Genomic DNA, 21,974 nt, shown 5'->3' on the forward strand with positions numbered 1-21,974 from the left:
CCTGACAGTGCTCCAGACAGTGGCACAGTGACGCATGTGGGTCTCAGCCACTGTGCTGCTGCTTCATTTGCTCTTAGGCACACCCAAAGCTCCCTGTTAAGCCCAGATGGTCTCTGGTTCTGCCCTCTCCCTGATTCTGTCCAGGGATTGAGCGTTGCTGTGCTTTCAGGAAGCTGTTCTAGAAAGACCCAGGCATTCCAAGCTCCTTTGCCCTCTGTGGATGCTTGCCACAGAATCCCTCACAGCCGGGTTCAGGGCATACTCAAGCTTGGCTCTTCCAAAATCCAAGGCCTTCAGGGTGCTCAGTTAAACCTTTAACTCCACAATGCTGTGGAAGCGGACCTTCAGCACAGGGACCTTTCCAGCCCGATCTGCGCTCGTTCCTCTGCATCTCTGCACAAAACAGCGCAGCAGAGAACAGCAGGAGGGGCCTGTGTGTCACAGCGCTCTGGATTTGTGACCCTTCAACTCCACAGAGATGCAGGTAAGGGGGAGAAACCAAAAGGTTTATTAATGGAAGGGAAAGTGAAGGGATGAGATGGGGGGAAAAAAAAGGGGATGGGGAAGGTCTGAGGGCTGGAGGGAGGGAGCTGTCAAAAGGGAGGGAGGAGGCAGGAGCTATGGGACCTTCCCACAGGCTCAGCTGTGCTCAGCATCAGCCGTGCCTGGAGGTCCAGTGACACTGAGTCATGGTGTTCTCTTCACTCTCTCCGGGTACTGTTCTTCAGGCAGTTCTCTGATTCCAGAAGATGACTTTAGTTCTGCAGATCTTTGTCTAAAAATGGCTTGAATTTCCAGGTTAGTGGAGGATGGGCTGTCATCTTTGCTCATGGCTTCAAGGGCTGCAAGACAGATGAACTACTACAGTCAGTACACAGACCTGCGAGGACACCCGGTGATTGTTCTGCTAAGGACACCCCTCCCAGCTCTCGCCATAACCACAATAGAGGAGAGGCCAAGGGCATCAGCCGAAAGCTGCTGGGCACAAATCCTCCCGCCCACGTCTCTGAAATCGCTCTGTGCTCTGCCCACACCTCCCCTCGTCCACACAGAGAGCGAAGCCATCCGCAGCTGGGACAGGGATTGCAGTTCCCCCCAACCAGCCCCCTCTGACATCCCGCTGCCCTCACTCACCCTCACTGAGAACATGAAGCTCTCCTGGCTGCCCCTTCAGGTACTGCCCGGCCATCCCTGGGAACACAGAGCCTGTCAGGGCCCCGGCGGCACAGCTCCCTGCCAGCGGCGCTGCCAGCCCTGGGGCCACACGGCCTCCCGCCCCGGCAGGGCTCAGCCCCAGCCCTTGCCGCATCCTGACTCAGCCCAAGGGCACGGCTGCCAGAGGCCGGCAGCAGCCCCGAGGGCAGCCGGGGCTCCAGGGCGCCGGGCCCGGGTGCCGCTGCCGGGGCAGCAGCCGGGGCTGGGGCCGAGCTGCGGCGGGGCGGGGAGCCAGCCCAGGCTCGTGGCTCACCGATGAACCTGACGGCCGCCTCTCGCAGGGACTCCTGTGGGCTGTCCAGGTACGGCAGGGCCCGGCGCAGGTGCTCGGCCGCTTGGCTCCTGTCGTCTGCCAGCTGGAGAGAGCGGCAGGAGGGAAGGGTTGGCGCGGGCTCTGCCCCTCGGTCGGGCGCTGCCTGCGGCCAGCCCCGGCCTCCCGTGCCCGCCCAGCCCTGAGGCCCCGCCCGCAGCCCCACTGGGCTGGGGCTCCATCGGCACCCGGCTCGGGGCTCCAGGAGCCTGAAGAGGAACCCGTGCAGCTCAGGGAAGGGAGCAGTGTGTGGGGCTCAGGCTGGCTCCCATGGGTGCAGCACTGGGCAGGGGCCACAGCTGCCAGCCCCACACACTGAGCCCTGGGCACAGGGAGCTTCTCCAGGCTGTCCTTACCAGGCATTTGCCAAACTTCGACAGCTTCTCACTCTTAAGCAACTGCTTCAGACCCCTCTTGTTAAGGAACGCGGCTGCACAAAGCAGTGTTTCCCGAGAGGCCTGGAGAGCAGGACAGGTGGAAGATGTCATCGCAGCCCAGAGCACAGGACTCACATCCCTGTGCCAAAGTCAGGAGGAGGCCACAGCCTGTGAGGTTCGAGGGCAGGAGGCAGCTGAGCCTCCTCCTCACCTTTGCCACGTGCTGGTTCTCCTCATGGCAGTGCAGGAAGAGCGGGAGCAGGCTCTGGCTCGCAGTTCTCTTCAGGGGCTTTTTTCCCTCATCTACTACCAAGTCCATCGTCTTTTGAAAAAGTTGAATAGAAAGCAACTGGACATGGCTGTTGTCCTGGAGGAAAGGAAGCGGAGAAGACCTCAGCACCAACTTCTCCAGCCCACCTGTGCAAAAGCTTAAAATGCACAGGGCACAAAGTTTCTGGGCAGCATCCAATGCCCACAGCTGGGGGCACAGAGCCTTACGTGATCAAAAAGCAGCAGGAGTGCCTCAGCCAGCTTTGGGGCGGTGGTGCTGGATATCAGGATGTCCTTGTGCTGGAGAACATTTGTGAAGACACAGAGGGACATCCTGACCACCTCTCCATCTGCATCACCCAGCACATACACAAGCCGTTGAGAGAGGATTCCTATTCTTCTTGCCTGTTTGGAACACAAGGCTGTGCTGGGAAGCCCTGAACGGCTGCAGTGCCAAGATAGCCCTGGCACTGCAACCCCACCCTGCTGCTGCTGGGCCCAGAGGTCAAAGGCCTGTCCCAAAGCACTCAGGCAGGTGAGGCAGGAGAGCTGGGAGCAGCTGCCTCAGCTCCTGAAGCCCAGCCAGCCCAAGGGGCTGCTTTGCCCAGCACAGCTTCAGCTGCTGCCCCGTTCTCACCATTGATGGATCCTTGATGAGCACCACGAGGCCTCTCAGCGCCAGGCGACACCTCTCCCTGCACTCATTCTGCAGGTACCTTGACATTATCTCCAGAACACTGTCCCTGCATTCACTCAAATCCAGGCAATCCAGGACCTGAAAGGCACAGGGCAGTGAGAGGGGAGCCGGCTGGCAGGAGCCTGGAACTGCGCAGGGCTGGGCCCAGGCAGCAGCACAGGGTGCGGGCACTGTCCCAGGCAGCTGTGGCTATGCAAGGGGACAGGGCTGGCAGGCAGCTCAGCGAGGTAGTGCTGGCCATCGGGCTCACCTCCACAAGGAATGCCAGGAAATGCAGATCACAGCGATGCCCAGATTTGCTGAGCAGCCCAAGCAGATGGCATGCCATGCGGGAACACAAGGGGATCAAGTCACGGTGCATCTCCCTGGGCAGGAGGACAAGGGCACTAAGACCATGAAGCGGAAGGGGCAAACTTCTCCCAGGACTGGCACACAAAGATCTGGTCTTTCCCCACCACCCTGGAGGGACCGTGGGTGCTATGGGAGGTGGCTTCTTCTGGGCACCCTCCTCTTCCAGCCTTTTCCAGTCTTCTCAGCCATCCCTCAGTGACGAGGCCCTCTGGCCAGGACCACAGGGACCGTGTGGGGCACCCCAGGCACAGGGCACAAATGCTGAGGGCAGTGGGTAGAAGGGGGTCTCACCTGGCCAGCAGACCCATGGCATAGTGCTGGGTGTCAGCACAGACCAGCGTGTCCCAGCCACACTTGCGTCCCATTTGCATGACCACATTGTCACACCGCAGTCGGCAGAACAGGGCCTTCATGGTCTGCACTGCAAACCTGTGTGCAGAGCAAAGCCCAGGTCATGCTGTGATCTCTGGCTCCTGCCCTGGGGACATGGGAGGGACAGAAGGACTGGGAGGGAGCACCTGCTGGGGTTTGTATGAAGGTCATGTTCTTCCTGGCATTGCATCCAAAAGGTGTCCACCTCCTCATTACTATGCACTGTGCTGTCAAAAATCTGAACTATCAGAGCCACAAGCAGGTGCGGGGCATAAATGTGCATTGCCTCGTGGCACTTGGGCACCTGGGTAATCACCCAGAGCACCAGAGTTGCCTGCAAAAGAAGCACAGCAAGACAGCGCTCAGTGCCGAGGTGTCCATGGGGCAGGGCCCGAGGGGAGACGCACGGGGAGCAGCGGGCCCGGTGTCCCCTGAGCCTGCCCCTAGCCCAGGTTTCAGCCCAGGGCCTGAGGCAGGGAGAGGATGAAGAGCTGCTGGAGAGGTGACCTAGGGGAGAGCAAAGGCCAGTTCCAGAAACTCACAGCCAGGGCAAAGACACCCATGTTGTCCCCATCAGAGGTGAACATGCTGTGCAGAGGCCAATCCTCCATCACACAGAGCAATGTTGGCAGGACCTTCTCTACTGTGGGACTTGACGAAGCTATAGTTCTCCACATCATTGCAGCAGCTCTGTGGGATCAGAGCGCTGTGTCAGGGGTGTCTCAGTCACAGAGCCATGCCCTGTGCAGCTGTGGGGTCCCAGGTGCCAGAGCCCCCATGCCCTGAGGGGCAGGGAGGGAGCATTGGCAGCAGCCTCAGGAAACAGAGGGGCCCGAGGCTCCTGGAGCTCTCTGCTTGTCGGGCAGAGCCCATTGGACAGGCTGTGCAGGGCAATGGGCCCTAAAGGCCGGTGAGCCCTGAGCTCTCAAGGCACGTGGGTGCTGTACCTGTCACACGTTGGAGCACAGCGCAGGAGGGTCAGCACTGTACCAGCAGGGTGTTCATCAGCTATCCTCAGAATGTTCATTAATAGTCTGACATCGGCAGTCACAGAGGACGCAAGTCTCTCATGCATGATCCTCACCATGGCTGGCACCTGGATGAGGCATGGGAAAAACTTGGGAGTGCTCCCTGAGGGAGGAGATTCCCCAGCTTCCCCCAAGAAGTGCTTCCCTTCCCCCCAACTCTGGGAAAAGGCTGAGGTGGGCAAGCAGACATGGCTTGATGGGCCGCATGATCCTGGGAGGCCTCCAGCCGTGTGCACTGTCTGCTTATTACTTTTGATAAGAAATATGTGTATATGTGACTGATAAATTGTGAGCATAAATGACAGTTAAAGTGGGGATAGTATCAGTGTTTCTTAGGACCTCAGTCATTCAGGTGTCTGAATTGGCCTCATTTGTTACCTGGTCAGCCTTCACTATGTAATTAGTCATTTCTGCACATTCAACTGATGGTATGCCAGCATCTCTTAGCCTGGAGTCACATTTCTCTGCGTCCTTGGTGTCTTTGTTCTTTGTACACCAACCACCCATGAACTTTGGAAACATTGACAGAAAAGCAGGGAAGAGAGGCATGTTCCATGGAGTGCTGCAAGTGCAGAGCTGGGCTGAGCAGTGACAGCAGGCCCAGCCCAGGTGGGGATGGCTGCAGGTACCTTCAGCGTTCTGTGGAAGCATCCATGGTCGGAGTCCTGCTCTTGCTTCTTCCCTGCATTTGGCAAAGACTGAGTACAGCCAGAGCCAAGGGGCTGCGGGAGAGGCCGGAGAACAAAGCCCAGCCCTGCACTCCCCAGTCAGGGACAGCCCTGGGGTGGCTCAGGGGATGGAGCACGGCAACTGGAAGGGGTCAGTCCAAGCTCCTCTTCCGTCCTGTCCTTGGGCATGTCCACAGGGGACGGGACGGGACAGGACGGGACGGGACAGGACGGGACGGGACGGGACGGGACGGGACGGGACGGGACGGGACGGGACGGGATGGGATGGGATGGGATCCAGCTGGCTGCAGCCATCAGCCCTGTGGCCCAGTTCTGCCACTCACCATCTTGCAGTGGTTGGAACTGTGGTGCCGCATTGGGCTTCTTTGCTGGGGCAGGTGAAGAAGCTTTGTTCTTATTTGCCCTGAAGAAGTTGGAGTTTCCTTGGCGTTTCTCTGCCATCCCAAAATCTGGCGTTGAGGGCACCTGCAAGAGAGAGGCCTTGGAAGAACTCTCAGTTGACAAGTCTGACAGTCTGACCTCAAGGGCACTGGCCGCAGGAATGACAGATGCCTCAGAAAAACTCTGAGTCACCAAGTCCCGGGCCTGCCCTTGAGGACACCTGTGGAAAAGAACTCCTGAGGAGGCCACAGGTCTCCAAGCCCTGTGGTCTGGCCTCGAGGTAACCTGCACCGAAGAGGTAAAGATAAAACTCCGGGTCAGCAAGGAACAAGTGCACTCCGCAGGGGCTCCTCACAGCACCGCTCCGGCACGTCCTGTCCCGTTGCGTGCACTGAGCACTGTGGTGTTGCCCTGTCACCACCAGCCCCTATGTCACCCTGTGTCACAAAGGGCCCTTGGACACCCTGTCCCTTTCCATTCCACGGTTACCAGGCTGCACCGTGTCACAAAGGGCCCTTGCACTCACTGCCACCTGCCCTGGTTCTGCTCCCATCCCCCCCAAAGTGGCCCAGGTTGGAAGGAATCCCTTGCCCAAAGTGTCTAAGACAGCATGACAGGATCTTTAGGAACACCTCAAACCATCAGCAAACGCTGCCCTGCTCTGCAGGCTCAGGGCAGCAGAAGGAGCCCCCAAGGCTGCCAACGCAGCCGCAGCAGGAAGGGCACGGGGCCTTGCACAGAATCTGTACAGGGGCCTGGCAGCACTGAAATCAGCAAGTGTGGCAGAGTCCGAACCGAGGCAGACCTGCCACCCCAGCCGAGCCCTGGCAGCGCTGGTGCCCTTCTCCTGCCCCAGAGACCTGTGCCCCTGGGGGGTTCCTGTGCCAGAGGGCAGCCAAAGCCCACGTGCATTGGGGACTGGGCTCCTTCCTGGTGGGGTCTTGGCAGGAGCTCCTGGAGCTATTGCTGGCCACTCTTGCTATCTGTCAGATGATGTTGCTCCTTCCTGGAATGATGTTTTTTGTGGAAGGGGTGTGCAGTAGCACAAAAACACCATCAGCTGCTGAGTTTCCCGGGATGGTTAGATTGTACAGAGGCACTGTCCTGTTTCAGTGGGATCTTCTGTGTCTTTTTCTGGGAGAAACATTAGCCCAGTCTCTGATGTTCAAGGCTCCAGTTGCTGTGTGTCTGTCTGTGTTACAGCTGGTGCAAGACAAACATTTCTTCCAGACACAGAGTCCTGCTTGAACAGTCACAGAGCTACATCTATTTTTACATTATGTTTGTAATTTTAATTTTTTTTTAGTTTTTCAGAGCCTGCTGATCGTTTTCAAGGTTTTCTCTCTATCCCCAGTGCACATTCTCCAGAAATTGTGCTTTCACATCCTTTTGCATTTATTAAAGTTACCTGCAATGACCAGTCAATCAAAGCCCTGGGAAAACTTCAACTTCAAGGTGAAACCAGGCAAAATATTTATCTCCCACATCTGAAGCCATGACTTGCCAAGTACTGTCCCCAGTACACCTGTAGGTGTGCTGATGTCATTTCAAAGGGGTTGCCAATGAAAACAAATTTTAATATCTTTTTGTAGTTTCCACATTGGAATTAAAATTCTTGACTAGAAAAATCACATGTCAAAATTTCTAGGACTCTTACAAACCAAAGCTGTCATTTTCACCCTGCATTTTAGAGTCTCGGAACAGTCACACAAGGTTTTAGTTCTAGACACTACAGAAAAAGTCCTTGGTGTTTGGCTCTAAGTTTACATCAGCATATATTCCTGATGATTACTTTAGGCAGGAGCAGCAAACTCAAGAATGAGCCAAACAGGCTATTCCTGTGTTCTCATGACCTGAGTCTCTCTCTCTCTCTCTCACGATGGCGCCAAGGCTGCTGCCTTATGTTAGAGTCTGAAATACAGACTGTGTGCCCTTGTTTTTAATTTTTAGTTCGAAGATTCAGGAAAACACTGAATTTCATATAACATGAAATTCATGAGCATGTTTTCATAGTAATACATGAAAACAAATGATAAAGTTAGATAAGAAAGGTAGGTGTGTAGATTAAATCACTGAGTGAAAAAGTAGTTTAGAGAACAGGAGACAATATGGAAGATTTAGAGTGTTGTCTCTTGTCCTTCTTCTTTCTTCTTCATGTTCTTCTCCTAGAGGTTTTTGGGTAGTAGTTAGTGATTGGATAGAAAATGCCGCAGTACATCACAGAAGTGATGGGTCATTGGGTCATTAAGAAAAATAATATACGTGTCTATTGTTAATTGGATAAAAATAGGTATAAAAATAAAAGAACTACGTAGTTCGGGGCCATTTTGTGTATCAGACAGGAAGTGTGCCACAAGGCCTTGTTTGTACCATCAGAAGAATGAAACGTACCAAATTGCAAAGATTAACCTTGTAACCAGCCTAGAGAGACCTGTTAAATTTTGTAAGGATCCTTCAATAAACACGAGAAACAAGATTCTAACGAGCTCGAGAGTTTACTTCGAATAATAAAGACTGAGATAAGTGGAACTCCCCACGAGGGAGGATCCCAGAAGAATTCAGCCCAGAGGAGGCTGAAAAACTAGAGAAAAGCTGAATCTACAGAGAATTCAGCCCAGAGAAGGCTGAGAAACTAGAGAAAAGCTCTATCTACAGAGAATTCAGCCCAGAGAAGGCTAGGAGACTAGAGAAAAGCTGTATCTACAGAGAATTCAGCCCAGAGAAGACTGAGAGACTAGAGAAAAGTTATATTCATAGAGAATTGAGCCCAAAGGAGGCAAAGAAAAGAGAGACAGAGGTAACACCTTGGGACACCTGAGTGTGGAAGGCGAGCCCGCCCTCAAGCACGGCCATCCAAGTCAGTCAGGGGCACAGGCTGCAGCTGAAGCTGCCAAGCGTTGCTGTGAGGCTGGCAAGTCAAGAGAAAGCCATTGTGGCCAATTCTGCTGAAGCCTTTTGCCAAAGCAAAGGCAGCTGTGCCCACAGCCTCCCCCTGTTTGGCAGCCGGCTGCTGCGGACGCCTCAGTGTGCAGGTGCCGACGTTGGGGCTGCTTCTGTTCCTGTGCACACTCTGCTGCTGTTCCTGTGCACACTCTGCTGCTGTTCCTGTGCACACTCTGCTGCTGTTCCTGTGCACACTCTGCTGCTGTTCCTGTGCACACTCTGCTGCTGTTCCTGTGTACACTCTGCTGCTGTTCCTGTGCACACTCTGCTGCTGTTTCTGTGGGCTCCAGAGCCGCTTGGGCAGCAGTGACTGGGCAGCCCTGCTGGAGGAGACATCGCCGCCCTCCCCATGGTGGCAGCAGCTCAGCGTGCCCCGAGCTCTGTGTCAGGGGGGCCTCGGTCACAGCAGCGTGGCCTGGGCAGCCACGAGGGCCCGGCCTGGCCGCCAGCCCTGCCTCTGCCCACTGCCCCTTATCGCAGGCACCCAGTGGCCGTGGCCTGGCAGCACCCCCCTGCCCTCCATGTCCCCAGCCAGCCCAGCCTGGGCACACCTCAGGCTGTCCCCACCCTCCTGGAGGGGTGCTGTCCCAGCCTCAAGGGCTTCTGCTGCAAGGCCTGGGAGACATTTTGGGGAAGCGCCAGATCAACCGAGTGTCAGGAACCAGGCGGCTGCCCTGGGGCTGCTTATGGCCTCTGACACCCAGTTCCTCATGTCTTCCCACCACCCCGGCCCCTCAGGGGCCTCCTGTCCCCTTGGACCCTCCTGACACCCACTCCCTCACACATCCCCCTTGTGCCTTCCCACTGCCTTGTCCCGTCAGGGCCTCCACAGCCCCTCATCCCCTCATGGCCTCCCAGCACCCTGTTCCCTCAGGGTCTCCCTCAGCGTGGCCCGGCAGCAGCGCCACAGCCCCACAGGAGCTCCAGAGGAGCTGCATCAAAAGGCACCTGGGAGCCCTCAGCAACCCAGCCAGCACCACACGGGCACGAGGACACAGATGGCACTTCCTGGCTGGGACAGGGGTTGTGCCTTCAGCAAAACCACCAAAGGCCAAGGGGCTTCTGGCCATTTTCCCTGTACCACTGCACACCCCGGTAGGTTGCTGAGCACAAGGACCCTTTTCCCTCTCTGCCCCGGTATCCTGAGGACCTTGGGCAGCAAAAGAAAGCTCCTGGGAGTCTGTGTATTTAGAACATATCCTATATTTACATACTAAACAAAAACAATAGTAAGGAAAGAACAATTTTGAAGAAAAATAAAATCCTGGCTGGCTCAGGTGGCCCCAGCAGACAGAGCCTCCCTGATCAGCTCTCAGCAGAGCTCCAGCAGCGCATCCAATCAAGGCCTGAGAGATGAGACCGTGTCCTGTATGCCATGTGGAGCTGATCTTGCAGTTTTCTGAAGGTGAAATATTGAGTTCTTTCTACTGCCTGGAGGATACAAAATTTTTGAATTGCCAGGCTTCTGATGGCAGGGCTGATGTTATCTGCCATGTCTTCAAGGGCTGGAAGAGAGGAACAGAGCTGTTAGCGTTCAGAAACACACATAATCACGGAATGATTATATGAAGGTGCTTTATTGAAGAGCTCTGGGTGTCAGGGGTACACAAACCCAAATCTGACCCATCTTGGTTTTGAGCTGAACATGTTTTATACTCTATCGTTATACAACTTACATATTAATTATTAAACTTCCACTGTTCTATTGCATGCAATGTTTTTTACCCAGGCATGGATTTCTCGTGATCCCCCCCAGCCCCCTAACATTGTTCCTCATGTTCTTTAAACAATAATTATAGCTAATCACATCTAACAATTGTATCATTTATCATCTACTGACTCCACAGGTGCAGTTTGACATGATCTTTAGCAAGTACAAGGCCTAACATTTCCCAGGGCCTACTTTTCCCAGGGCTTTCCAAACCTAACTTTCTTTCTAAGTCCCCAAATTTTCTAAGATTTTAAGACCTTTTACTATCATTCCCACCTTTGAAAGCATTTTAACTTCACTAGAAGTGAAAATGTTTTCACTTGATACAGTCCTTTGTTTCCAAGTTTATACTTGATGTTCTTCGAATCCTTGATTGATGTAAGCGTTGTCCTGGATGTTGTCACAAATTGGAGAACCAGAAGATGGTGGGGGTAGATCTCGTGTCAGTGCCTTTATTATTTTCTGGCTCCAGGATGTTTTCTTCTGTATTTCTCCCTTGAAGATGCTGTCAGCTAACCAAATTGCTAAGAATACAATTAGTAAGATGATCACATTCTCAAGGATAGATTTAATCCATGAATACACATTCCACCCTAACCCTTTGAAGATTTTGCCTAACCAACTTGTGGTCAAATCCTTTTGCTCTTCCTGTGCTTCGTGCTCTATTTGCTGCAACTGATAGATGTCATCTTCTAAATCTGCAGTCACATTTGGGATGTGGACACAACAATGATCAAGCTGTCCCTTTAGAAAAACCCACACACTCCATGCTCTTTCAGGAGTAATAAATTGTCATTGTATGTTTAGTTCTTTAAATCTTTCCTGGGTGACTCTTGCTAGTCTATCTACCTGACCTGTAAGTTTGTACAACATTTCTCTCTTCTGATAGTTTCCTATAGGACCAAGCAAAGACTCTAGGGCCCACCTAAATTTCACTTCACTAGAGGGTTCTTGCTAAGTGTCATCTTGATTCTATTCCTATCCTAATCTTTCCTAGCTATGCCTGTGTCTAGCCACTGAGTTGATTTTGCCATTGTTAGCATCCGTACCGAGATTAATTTTTGCTTGAGCAATTTTACCAATGCCTCTGCACCCCAATGCCATTTGTTATGTTTAATTTGTAGATCTTCTCTCATTATCAAGGGGGTTAACACTATTTGTCTTTGTGCAGTTACATACCACTCTTCTGAATTCTTTTGTGCATTTAGCAACTGTCCCAATTTCTCATCTTCTATTGAATCTTTTGGTTTTGGAGGCAAATTAAATTGAGATACGTTAACTTTTAAAGGTATCAATGCCATTGTTGTTTGCACTTCTCGAGCAATCTGTCGAGCTGTCCAGTCTGCCTTTCAATTCCCCTCGCAAATTTTGGAGTTTCCTGATTAGTGTGCTTTGCAGTGCATAATTGCCACTTGTTCCGGTTTTTGGACGGCTTTTATCAATTGTAGGACTGCATCTTGATGTTTAATGTGCGCAATTTGAGAAGACAGCAGTCTTCTTTCTTTCTACAGTGCTCCATGTACATGTACTACTCCAAAAGCATACTTTGAGTCAGTCCATATGTTTACCCTTTTCCCTTTACTCAATTTTAATGCTCTGGTTAAAGCAACCAGTTCTGCCCTCTGGGCAGATGTATTTGGTGATAATGTTTTTGCCTCCACTACTGTATTGACTGTTCTTACCGCATATCCAGCGTATCTGGACCCGTTTTCCATGAAGCTGCTTCCATCTGGACCCGTTTTCCATGAAGCTGCTTCCATCTGTGAATAGCTCTCACTCTGGTTGCTCTAGTGGGATGTCTCTCAGGTCTTCTCTTGACGAATAGGTGCACTTTACTTCTACACAGTCGTGCTCTAATGGGCCTTCTTCAGTTGTGGTACCTAGGAACAAAGATTCAAGAGGTTAGTTGTCTTTAGTCTGACATCATCCTGCTCAGTCAGGATTACCTGGTATTTCATCATCCTGCTTGGAGATAGCCAATGGCCCCCCTTTTGATCTAAAACAGTAGTTACCATATGTGGCATGTAGACATCTATGTGTCTACTCACCGTGAGTTTTCTAGCTTCTTGTGTCAGCATCATGGTGGCTGCAACTGCCCGCAGGCATGAAGGCCATCCGGCACTCATGTTATCAAGCTGTTTGTAAAAGCAGCCTACCAGCCTTTTCCAGCTTCCCAAAGGTTGGGTCAGCACTCCCGGTGCTAGGTGTAGTCTTTCACGCACAAACAGCTGAAAATCTTCGGATAATGCAGGCAATCCTAATGCCGGAGCAGTTGTCAATGCCAGGTAAACCCTGGTTTGCCCCAGGTAAAGGCTGCATCTTCTGGGCTCCATGCAGGGGTTTTGCAATTAGTCCATAGTCCATGATCTACAGGCAGCACCACTCTGTCATCCTAAGGAAATCTCGCAGCTCATGCAGATTCTGGGGTTCTGAAATAGCACAAATAGCTTGAACATGATCAGTACCCAGCTTTCATTGCCCTTGTGAGATTTCACATCTCAGGTAAATCGCAGTTTGTCGGGCAATTTGTGCCTTCTCTTTAGACACCTTATATCCACTCATTCCCAGCTGATTTAAAATTTCAATTGTTACCTTTATGCAGGTTGTTTTCTCTTCCGTAGTTGTCAGTGTATCATCAACATACTGTAACAGCAGGTATTGTTCAGGGTAGAGATGCCACCTCAGGCATCTCTACCCTGCCTCGCCTCAGGCCATCAGGGTAGAGATGCCACCTATAAGTGGGCACGAGACCGAGGGGTGGATCTAACCATGGACAGTATTTCCCAGGTTATCCATGACTGTGAGACGTGTGCCACGATCAAGCAAGCCAAGCGGTTGAAGCCCCTCTGGTACGGTGGGCGGTGGTCCAGATACAAGTATGGGGAGGCCTGGCAGATTGACTACATCACACTGCCCCAAACCCGCCAAGGAAAGCGCTACGTGCTCACGATGGTAGAAGCCACCACTGGATGGTTGGAAACCTACCCTGTGCCTCATGCTACAGCCCGGAACACCATCCTGGGACTTGAGAAGCAGGTCCTTTGGAGGCACGGCACCCCTGAGAGGATTGAGTCAGACAATGGGACTCATTTCAAGAATAACCTTATAAACAGCTGGGCTAGGGAACATGGCATTGAGTGGGTGTACCATATCCCCTACCATGCACCTGCTGCAGGGAAAGTGGAGAGGTACAATGGACTGTTAAAGACTACCTTGAAAGCATTGGGTGGGGGATCTTTCAAAAATTGGGAGCAGCATCTAGCAAAGGCCACCTGGATAGTTAACACCCGAGGTTCCACCAACCGAGCAGGCCCAGCCCAGTCCGAGGCCCTGTATATAGTAGACGGAGACAAAGTCCCAGCGGTACATCTCAGAGGTTTGTTAGGAAAGACAGTTTGGATCAATTCTACTTCGAGTGCAAACAAACCCATTCGTGGGGTTGTTTTTGCTCAGGGACCGGGTTGCACATGGTGGATAATGCGGAAAGATGGAACAACACAATGTGTACCTCAGGGAGATCTGATGGTTGGGTGAAGATCGTGAATTAATTCCCTTGTCTGTATAATGTATGTGTTGTAGAGTTAAAATATATATATATATTAATTTTGATAATAAGTTGACGATATGGGGATAAGGGGTGGAATGTCCTGGGGTGACTTTATGATACTGGTATCCCCAATCGTCTGGTTTATGTTATATATTAAGCTCTGTACCTTTAAGACTGGCTCTGAGAGCAAAAGAGGGGGAAAAAGAAGCCGCCGTTTGTGTTAAAGAAAATATAACTCCCACACATCTCGCTCCTGGACTGTGTTGTCTGCAGCACAGACAGACAGCGGGACAGAGCTTCTCCCTGGCTTTTAGTTAGTTTTAGCTAGCTGAGGCAGAAGAATTCCCCGGACCTTTGGTTTTTTTTCCTTTTTCTTGGATCTGTGCAAGCCTGCTCTGGACTGAACACCCAGCTAAACCCCGGGAGCCCACGCCTGTGGCCCACCAGGGCCTGGGCCTCGGCACTTTTCCAGCGCTGGAGGGACTGATAAGAAACTGAGCAAGCCGAGCTACACACCACATGAAAAGGACTTTTCTTCCTAGATTTGCCATCCCATCGAACAGCAAGAGGTTTTATAATTTAATATTATTCAATTTTCTGTTAAATAAACAGCTTTTTCCACTTCTCTCCAAAGAAATTTTTTCCCTTTCCCGGACCGGTTGGTGGGGAGGGGCATTTCCCTGGGGAAATCCCCATCCAGAGTTTTCCTCCCTAATTTGCCCTAAACTAAGACAGTTCTCTTGGTACTTGCCCGTTCTCGGTCCAAATCTCCAGCTCCTTAGCCAGCTGGCTTCCAAATTGTGTTGGACTGTTCTTGTATTCCTGTGGGAGTCGTGTGTCCAAGTGAGCTGCGTTTTCCTTCCATTTTCTGGATTTTCCCACTCAAAGGCGAACAGTTTCCTACTTTCTTTGTCAAGGGGTATGCAGAAAAAGGCATCTTTTAAATCAATTACAGTAAATCATTTCTATTTCTCTTTTACGGATGTTAACACTGTGCAAGGATTAGCTACCACTGGGTAAATATCTTTAGTTATTCCATTATTGCTCTCAAATCCTCTACTAGTCTGTATTGCTCAACACAGAAATTTGGGCTCTAGTGTTAACTACACAAGTAATAGGTGCACGTTTAGGACCCACTATTGCTGTAATCAGTATGTCTCCAGTTTTCTTATTTCTAGTGAGCATTTTAAATACAACTAACTTCCACCTCTCTCCTCACCCATGAGAGGCAGAGTTACCAGTTTCCCTGATTCTACAGCTGTTTGGGCTCTACTCCCAGAAGCTGAGAAGGAGACTGCTTTGGCTCCCAGCCCAGAGCCTGTGGAGGTGTGCTGGGTTATCCAATGGGGTATTTGATAAAATGAACTTGGGACAGTGCCAATTAGAAACTACTTTACTCAACTTTTAAGTGATAAGCCATCCATTATGTTTCTGGGGACCCCTTTCTTTATCTCTGGTGACCACCAATACTGGCGATTAGAGATTTGTTTTCTCTTTTCTCGGTTTTCATTATGAGAACCAATGTATCTAACAGCCTTTTCTTTCTCTGATTTTTCTTCTGGGATTTCTACAGGTCCATAATTTCTACTGTAATTAATCAGCTCTTTTGCAACTCTGCTCCATGTCCAAATTTTATGGTTCCTAGCAGGAGAACGCAACTGTGAACCTGTCAGCTGAGTGGGGGTGGTGAAGGGAGTAAACCCAGGATCAGTGGAACCAGGTCGATCAGTCGGGTTCCCAAGAAATCTGTCTAGTCTGTCCACAGGGCTTATCGCTGCTATGGTTTTTTGGAGAAAAAATGCTGTAGGTTTAAGTGATCCTGGAAGGCCTTGAATTAAAGGGGTCATCATTTCAGTTTTCACAGGTACCAACATCGGTGATACATAACCAGCAATTAATTTTCTTTTGTGTATCATCTGCAAGCAGACAGCTTTGTGAATATTTTCCAGTAGTTGGTCAGGGGTACTCACTGTAGCAGTCAAGTCCCCCCTTTCCAAGGGGTTAAGCCCCTCTGCCCAATAAGCTGTGTGCTGTTAGGGACCATGGGTTATGTCTGTCTCCTGTTGTTAAGAAGACCTCCTGTCCCCAGTGCCCACTGGATTCCTGTTCTCTCAGTCGAATCTGATCACCTCCAGTGAGACTAGGAATACATATTCTGTCTCTGACTGAGATGCCTGTACTCCCTTTTTTCCTTTTTTTTTCTTTTTTTTTTTTTTCATTTTATTTTAGTGGTTATATGCGGATCAAGATCCTTATCATTATTTATATAATTATATTCTGTTTTAATTAGATGTTTCAAACTAGGACAGCAGTGTTCCCCACAATTTAATGCAAGTTAGCTCATTTTGAGGGTAAATTTGATTAACGAGAGGGCTTTCCCTCCCTTCTGTTTCTTTTAGCGAGTCAGCATTTTTTAAATTTTTTTATCATGGAGGGCTGCTCGCAACAGATTGATCTTACTCCTTTCTCCATTTAATTGTTTTTGCAAAATTTCAACTAGGTTTTGGAGGGATTTTATTGTAGATTTTTCCTCACTTCGTCACTTAAAGCGAGTTTCTATAGCTGCTGTAAGATGAGCTCCCAAAACTGTACAGAGTATACTTTTATTTTTTGCCCAGTTTATATTTTGTTTCATGTTGTAAAGAACATACTCTATCAGTCACATTTTCCAAATTAAACCAATAATTAAGCACCAACTTTTCCCCTCCCGGAGAAGGTCTGTGTCTTGGTTCTAGAAGACAGGTGTCTGCTAGGGAGAGCAGGAGCCTCCCTTGGGATGAAAGAATGTAGACCCCCTCCCTCCGAATTATTATCATTTTGAAATCAAGGGGCTTTCAGGCAGAGATCTGGGGATAGGAATAACAGTTCTTTACTTGTATAACCAGGCAAACAAACAAACAATAACTACAGCATTAACAAGAAAACAGAAACAGGGACCCTGTGACAGCTTTCTCGGCTGAGACGGGATGGAGGAGAGGCTTTGTTTTCACAAACCCTCTTGGGCGGGCAGTCAGTCCCGGTGCTCCTGCAGGGCTCCGAGGAACACTCGGCTGGAACAGCAGGGATGAGCTGAGATCCTGGGCTGGTGGATGAGGTGAATCAGCAGCTCCGTGGCGGCGCCTGGCACTGCCACACGTCCCGGCAGGACAGGAGGTGCGAGGCCACCAACAAAGAGGGAAGAAGGAGAAGCAGCAGCAGCTCCGTCTGGGTGATGGCGAAATTCCCTTCTCTCTACCGAAGCAGCTCCTGGCCCAAAAAAAAAAAAAAGAATGTCCCTCCCCGAAGCCGAAGAAAACCAGCCAAAAACTGTCCCCACCCTCCTTTCCTGCCCCCTTCCCCCCCTGGGCCCGGCCACTCTTTGTCATTTGTTGAGCACCCACTAAATACTCACAGTTAGGTTGTCCCAGCAACTAATGGGTAAAAATTCCACGGGCAAGCCAGAACAAAAAAAAAGGACACTTAAGCCCCAACACTAAGATTGCAGGAGGTGATTTTTCTTATGTAGTCCCAGTTATTTCTTATCACCTTTTACAGTTCATTTAAACACTGATCTACCATTTATTGCCTACCTCTATTGGGATGAACCTCACTCTGGTAAAGCAATTGTTGCTTCACCAGGATTTAACTGAAATTTTGGAAAAGTAAAAATAGGAAATCAGCCCTCGTGATTAAGAAATTGCCTGAAATTGTTTATTTGGATTGTATTGGATGAATTGAAATTGCTTATTCTTTGTAATAAGAAGTTGAATGTATATTTTAAGTGAAAATGGATTCTTTGCTTTTGTTTTTCCTTTTTTCTTGCCCTTATCATTTTCCCACTTTACTTTTTCTGTCTGATTTTCTGTCTCTGGTTTCCGGGGTATGCTACCAAGCTTTGATGAGACCTGAAGACTTCGTAACAACACTACAAAGGAGCCCTCTTGACGCTGATCGTGAGTCACGGGGTGGTGTAAGAGACGCTCTGAAGTTTCCCTCATTTGCCTCACGAGCATGGCAAGAACAGAGACCGAGACCCTGAGGAGCCCAGGGGACTTTGTGCAGGGGTTCTGGCCTGGTTGAGGTGGATGCTTGCTAAGCCATTGTTTGAAGGTGTGCTCGACCTACAGCACAAGAGCGATTGTCTGCAGGTGTTTGCTGTGCTGAGCAACGAGTCACACCACAATAGCCTATACATCTCCCCACCTTTTGGCCAACTGCCCCTCACCTTGAAACTTGAGACTCTAAAGGTGACTTTTCTAAGTTGCTTTCAGAGAGAGAGTTCCCCATGGAAGAAGGCACTGGCGACCCCATCTTGTCCATTGGTAGCGATACCTCCCCCTCGTTTTCTCTCTCTACTTTGCCTCTTTATTCCTCTCTCTTTCTCTCTCTTTCTCTCCTTCTCATCCATTGCATAAGCCATGATGCTGGCACTAAAATGAAGATGCATTATTGCTGTTGTGATTTCAACTGAAATCCCTTGGTGTCCTTTTTGCACTCTGAGTTCAAACAAACCTCTTACAAAGCCCGCCTGTGTGAGCAGATTGTGACACATGTATACTTCAATGTGTGCACAAATGATGAATCAGACAATTTCTAGCATCTATGTTGTTCATCAGGCCAGGGGAGATGTTAGGAAGGATGAGAATTTAACAAAAAGTTTCACAGATATGAATGCTTAGTGGAAGGTTCTCTAGAAATGAAAGCAAGCTTGGATATATAAAAAGACATTTTCAAGGGCCACTTATTGCTGAAACCACCGAGAGAACAAAGGTTTAGTCGAGATGGAAGACTTAGAACAAGGGTTTAGTCAGTTAGAAGGAGGTATGATGGCTGAAGTCCAACAGCTTTAAGTGGTCTTCAAACAAAGCATGTTTTCTACCAAGTAAAAAAGCATAGGCAGACAGAAAGACGTTTTTTATCAAAGCAAAAAGAATTTTCCACTGCAAAACAACTTTCAAAGTTTAACATGTAATTACTAACTCAAATGATTAGGTAGTCACTACCAAAGTATGGCAATTTTAGCAGTTTTTATAGGATGTATGTACATGTAAAGGTATTGTGTATGATGCTGATTGGTTGTAATGCAATGATACACACAGCAGAAGAAAGCGATATAATGCACTGTAACCAGAACTAAGTGGGCTTCAGGACACAGGGCTTGCCTGTAGCCAGCAGCTGTAGGCTGAGCCACGACCCCCTGCTGTAATCTAGTCAAAAGAATAAACAGCATTCTAAAGAAGAGCCATCTGAAGTCCCCATCCCTCTGCTGGCTCTAACAGTCCTGCCCTCTCCCTGATCCTGTCCATGGATGGAGCATTACTGTGCTTTCAGGAAGCTGTTCTAGAAAGCCTCAGGCATTCCAACTCCTTTGCCCTCTGTGGATGCTTGCCACAGAATCCCTCACAGCCGGGTTCAGGGCATACTCAAGCTTGGCTCTTCCAAAATCCAAGGCCTTTAAGGCGCTCAGTTAAACCTTTAACTCCACAATGCTGTGGAACCAGGCCTTCATCACAGGGACCTTTCCAGCCCGATCTGCGCTCGTTCCTCTGCGTCTCTGCACAAAACACGGTGCAGGAGAGAACAGCAGGTGGGGCCTGTGTGTCACAGCGCTCTGGATTTGTGACCCTTCAGCACCACAGAGATGCAGGTTAAGTGAAAAAACCAAACTGTTTATTGATGGGATGCAAAGCAAAGGGATGAGCTGAGGGGCAAAAAAGGGGATGGGCAAGGTCTGAGGGCGGGGGGATGGAGCTGTCAAAAGGGAGGGAAAGTGGAGGGAAAAAGAAGGGATGGTCAAGGTCTGAGGGCTAGAGGCAGGGAGCTGTAAAAAGGGAGGGAAACTGGAGGGAAAAAGAAGGGATGGGCAGTTTCTGAGGGCTGCAGGGACAGAGCTATCTACAGGCAGGGAGAGGGCTGAAGCCATGCGAGCTTCCCACAGGCTCAGCTGTGCCAGTTGTCAGCTGAGCCTGGAGCTCCAGCTGGTCTCAGCGTACTCTCGTCTTCCATGGCATCTTATACAAAGACTGGTTCTCCTGAAGCAGCAGATGAGCGAACATCTGCTGTTCTTTCAATAAATGTCTGGTGAAAAACTGTGTTCCTCTGAGAAGCGTTGTCATCTCTTCTCAGGGCTTGAAGTGCTGGAAGAGAGGGGAACAGAGCCACGATCAGAGCCCGGATCTGTGGCAATCCTAGGAGAAAGTGCTGCCAGGGCCATGCCAGCCTGCTCTTGCTGTGGCCACAAGAGGGAAGAGGCCAACAGGATCAGCTGCAAGGTCCTGGTCACCCCACCCAAATCTGCCCCCCATATCTCTGAAATGTCTCTGTGCTATTCCCACACCACCAAGGTGTCCACAGACGGAGAGAAGCCCTCTGAAGCCGGGGCAGGGATTGCAGCTCCATGCCCAGGCATTGCAGCTCCCCCAGTGCCAGCCCCTCACTGCCAGCCCTCACTCACCCTCGATGAGGGCCTGCAGCTCTTCCTGCTACACCCTCAGGTGCTCCCCGGCCATCCCTGGGAACACAGAGCCTGTCAGGGCCCCGGCGGCACAGCTCCCTGCCAGCGGCGCTGCCAGCCCTGGGGCCACACGGCCTCCCGCCCCGGCAGGGCTCAGCCCCAGCCCTTGCCGCATCCTGACTCAGCCCAAGGGCACGGCTGCCAGAGGCCGGCAGCAGCCCCGAGGGCAGCCGGGGCTCCAGGGCGCCGGGCCCGGGTGCCGCTGCCGGGGCAGCAGCCGGGGCTGGGGCCGAGCTGCGGCGGGGCGGGGAGCCAGCCCGGGCTCGTGGCTCACCGATGAACCTGATGGCCGCCACACGCAGGGACTCCTGTGGGCTGTCCAGGTATGGCAGGGCCCGGCGCAGGTGCTTGGCCGCTTGGCTCCTGTCGTCTGCCAGCTGGAGAGAGCGGCAGGAGGGAAGGGTTGGCGCGGGCTCTGCCCCTCGGCCGGGCGCTGCCTGCGGCCAGCCCCGGCCTCCCGTGCCCGCCCAGCCCTGAGGCCCGGCCCGCAGCCCCACTGGGCTGGGGCTCCATCGGCACCCGGCTCGGGGCCACAGGAGCCTGGAGAAGAAGCCGTGCAGCCCAGGGAAGGAAGCGGTGTGTAGGGCACAGGCTGGCGCCCCAGGGTGCAGCACTGGGCCACCGCTGCCAGCCCCACACACTGAGCACTGGGGGCTGGGGGCTTCTCAAATTTGGGCTTCTCCAGGCCATTCTTACCAGACACTCGGCAAACTTCCACAGCTGCTCTTTCCTCACCAGCTGCTTCAGATTCCTCCTCTTGAGGAACTCGGCCACACAAAGCAGCGTTTCCCGAGAGGCCTGGAGAGCAGCAGACATGCAGAGATGGCACTGCAGCCGAGGGCACAGGACTCTTGTCTGGGTGACAGGGCCCAGAGGAAGCTGCAGCCTGGGAGGTTCCAGGACAGGAGGAAGCCGATGCCCCTCCCAGGGATGCACCGGCATCACAGCAAACCTCACCTTCGCCACACGCCAGTTCTCATCATGGCAGTGGATGAAGAGTGGAAGCAGGCTCTGGTTCAAAATATTCTCCAGAGGCTTCTTTCCCTCATCCACTACCAAATCCATTGTTATGAAAAAGAGGTCAAGGGAGAGCAACTGCACATGGCTGTGGTCCTGGAGGAAAAGAAGACAAAAAGACCCTAATACCAATTCCTCCAGGCTCGACTGGACAAAGGCCCAGAAATCTGTAAGACACAAAGTTTCTGGGCAGCAGCCAATGCCCGTGGCTGGGGACACAGAGCCTTACGTGATCAAAGAGCAGCAGGAGTGCCTGAGCCAGCTTCGGAGCAGTGGTGCTACATATCATGATGTCTTTATTCTTGAGAATACTGATCAACACACGGAGGGCCATGCCAACCACATCTCCATCTTTATCACCCAGCAGGTCCTGAAGGCGTTGAGACAGGCTGCACATTCTTATGGCCTGTTTGGAACACAAAGCTGTTCTGGGAAGCCCTGAACGGCTGCAGCGCCAAGACTGCCCTGGCACTGCAACCCCACCCTGCTGCTGCTGGGCCCAGAGGCCAGAGGCCTGTCCCAAAGCACTCAGGCAGGTGAGGCAGGAGAGCTGGGAGCAGCTGCCTCAGCTCC

The sequence above is a fragment of the Poecile atricapillus genome, chromosome 5, assembly GCF_030490865.1.
Source record: "Poecile atricapillus isolate bPoeAtr1 chromosome 5, bPoeAtr1.hap1, whole genome shotgun sequence".
Taxonomy (NCBI): domain Eukaryota; kingdom Metazoa; phylum Chordata; class Aves; order Passeriformes; family Paridae; genus Poecile; species Poecile atricapillus.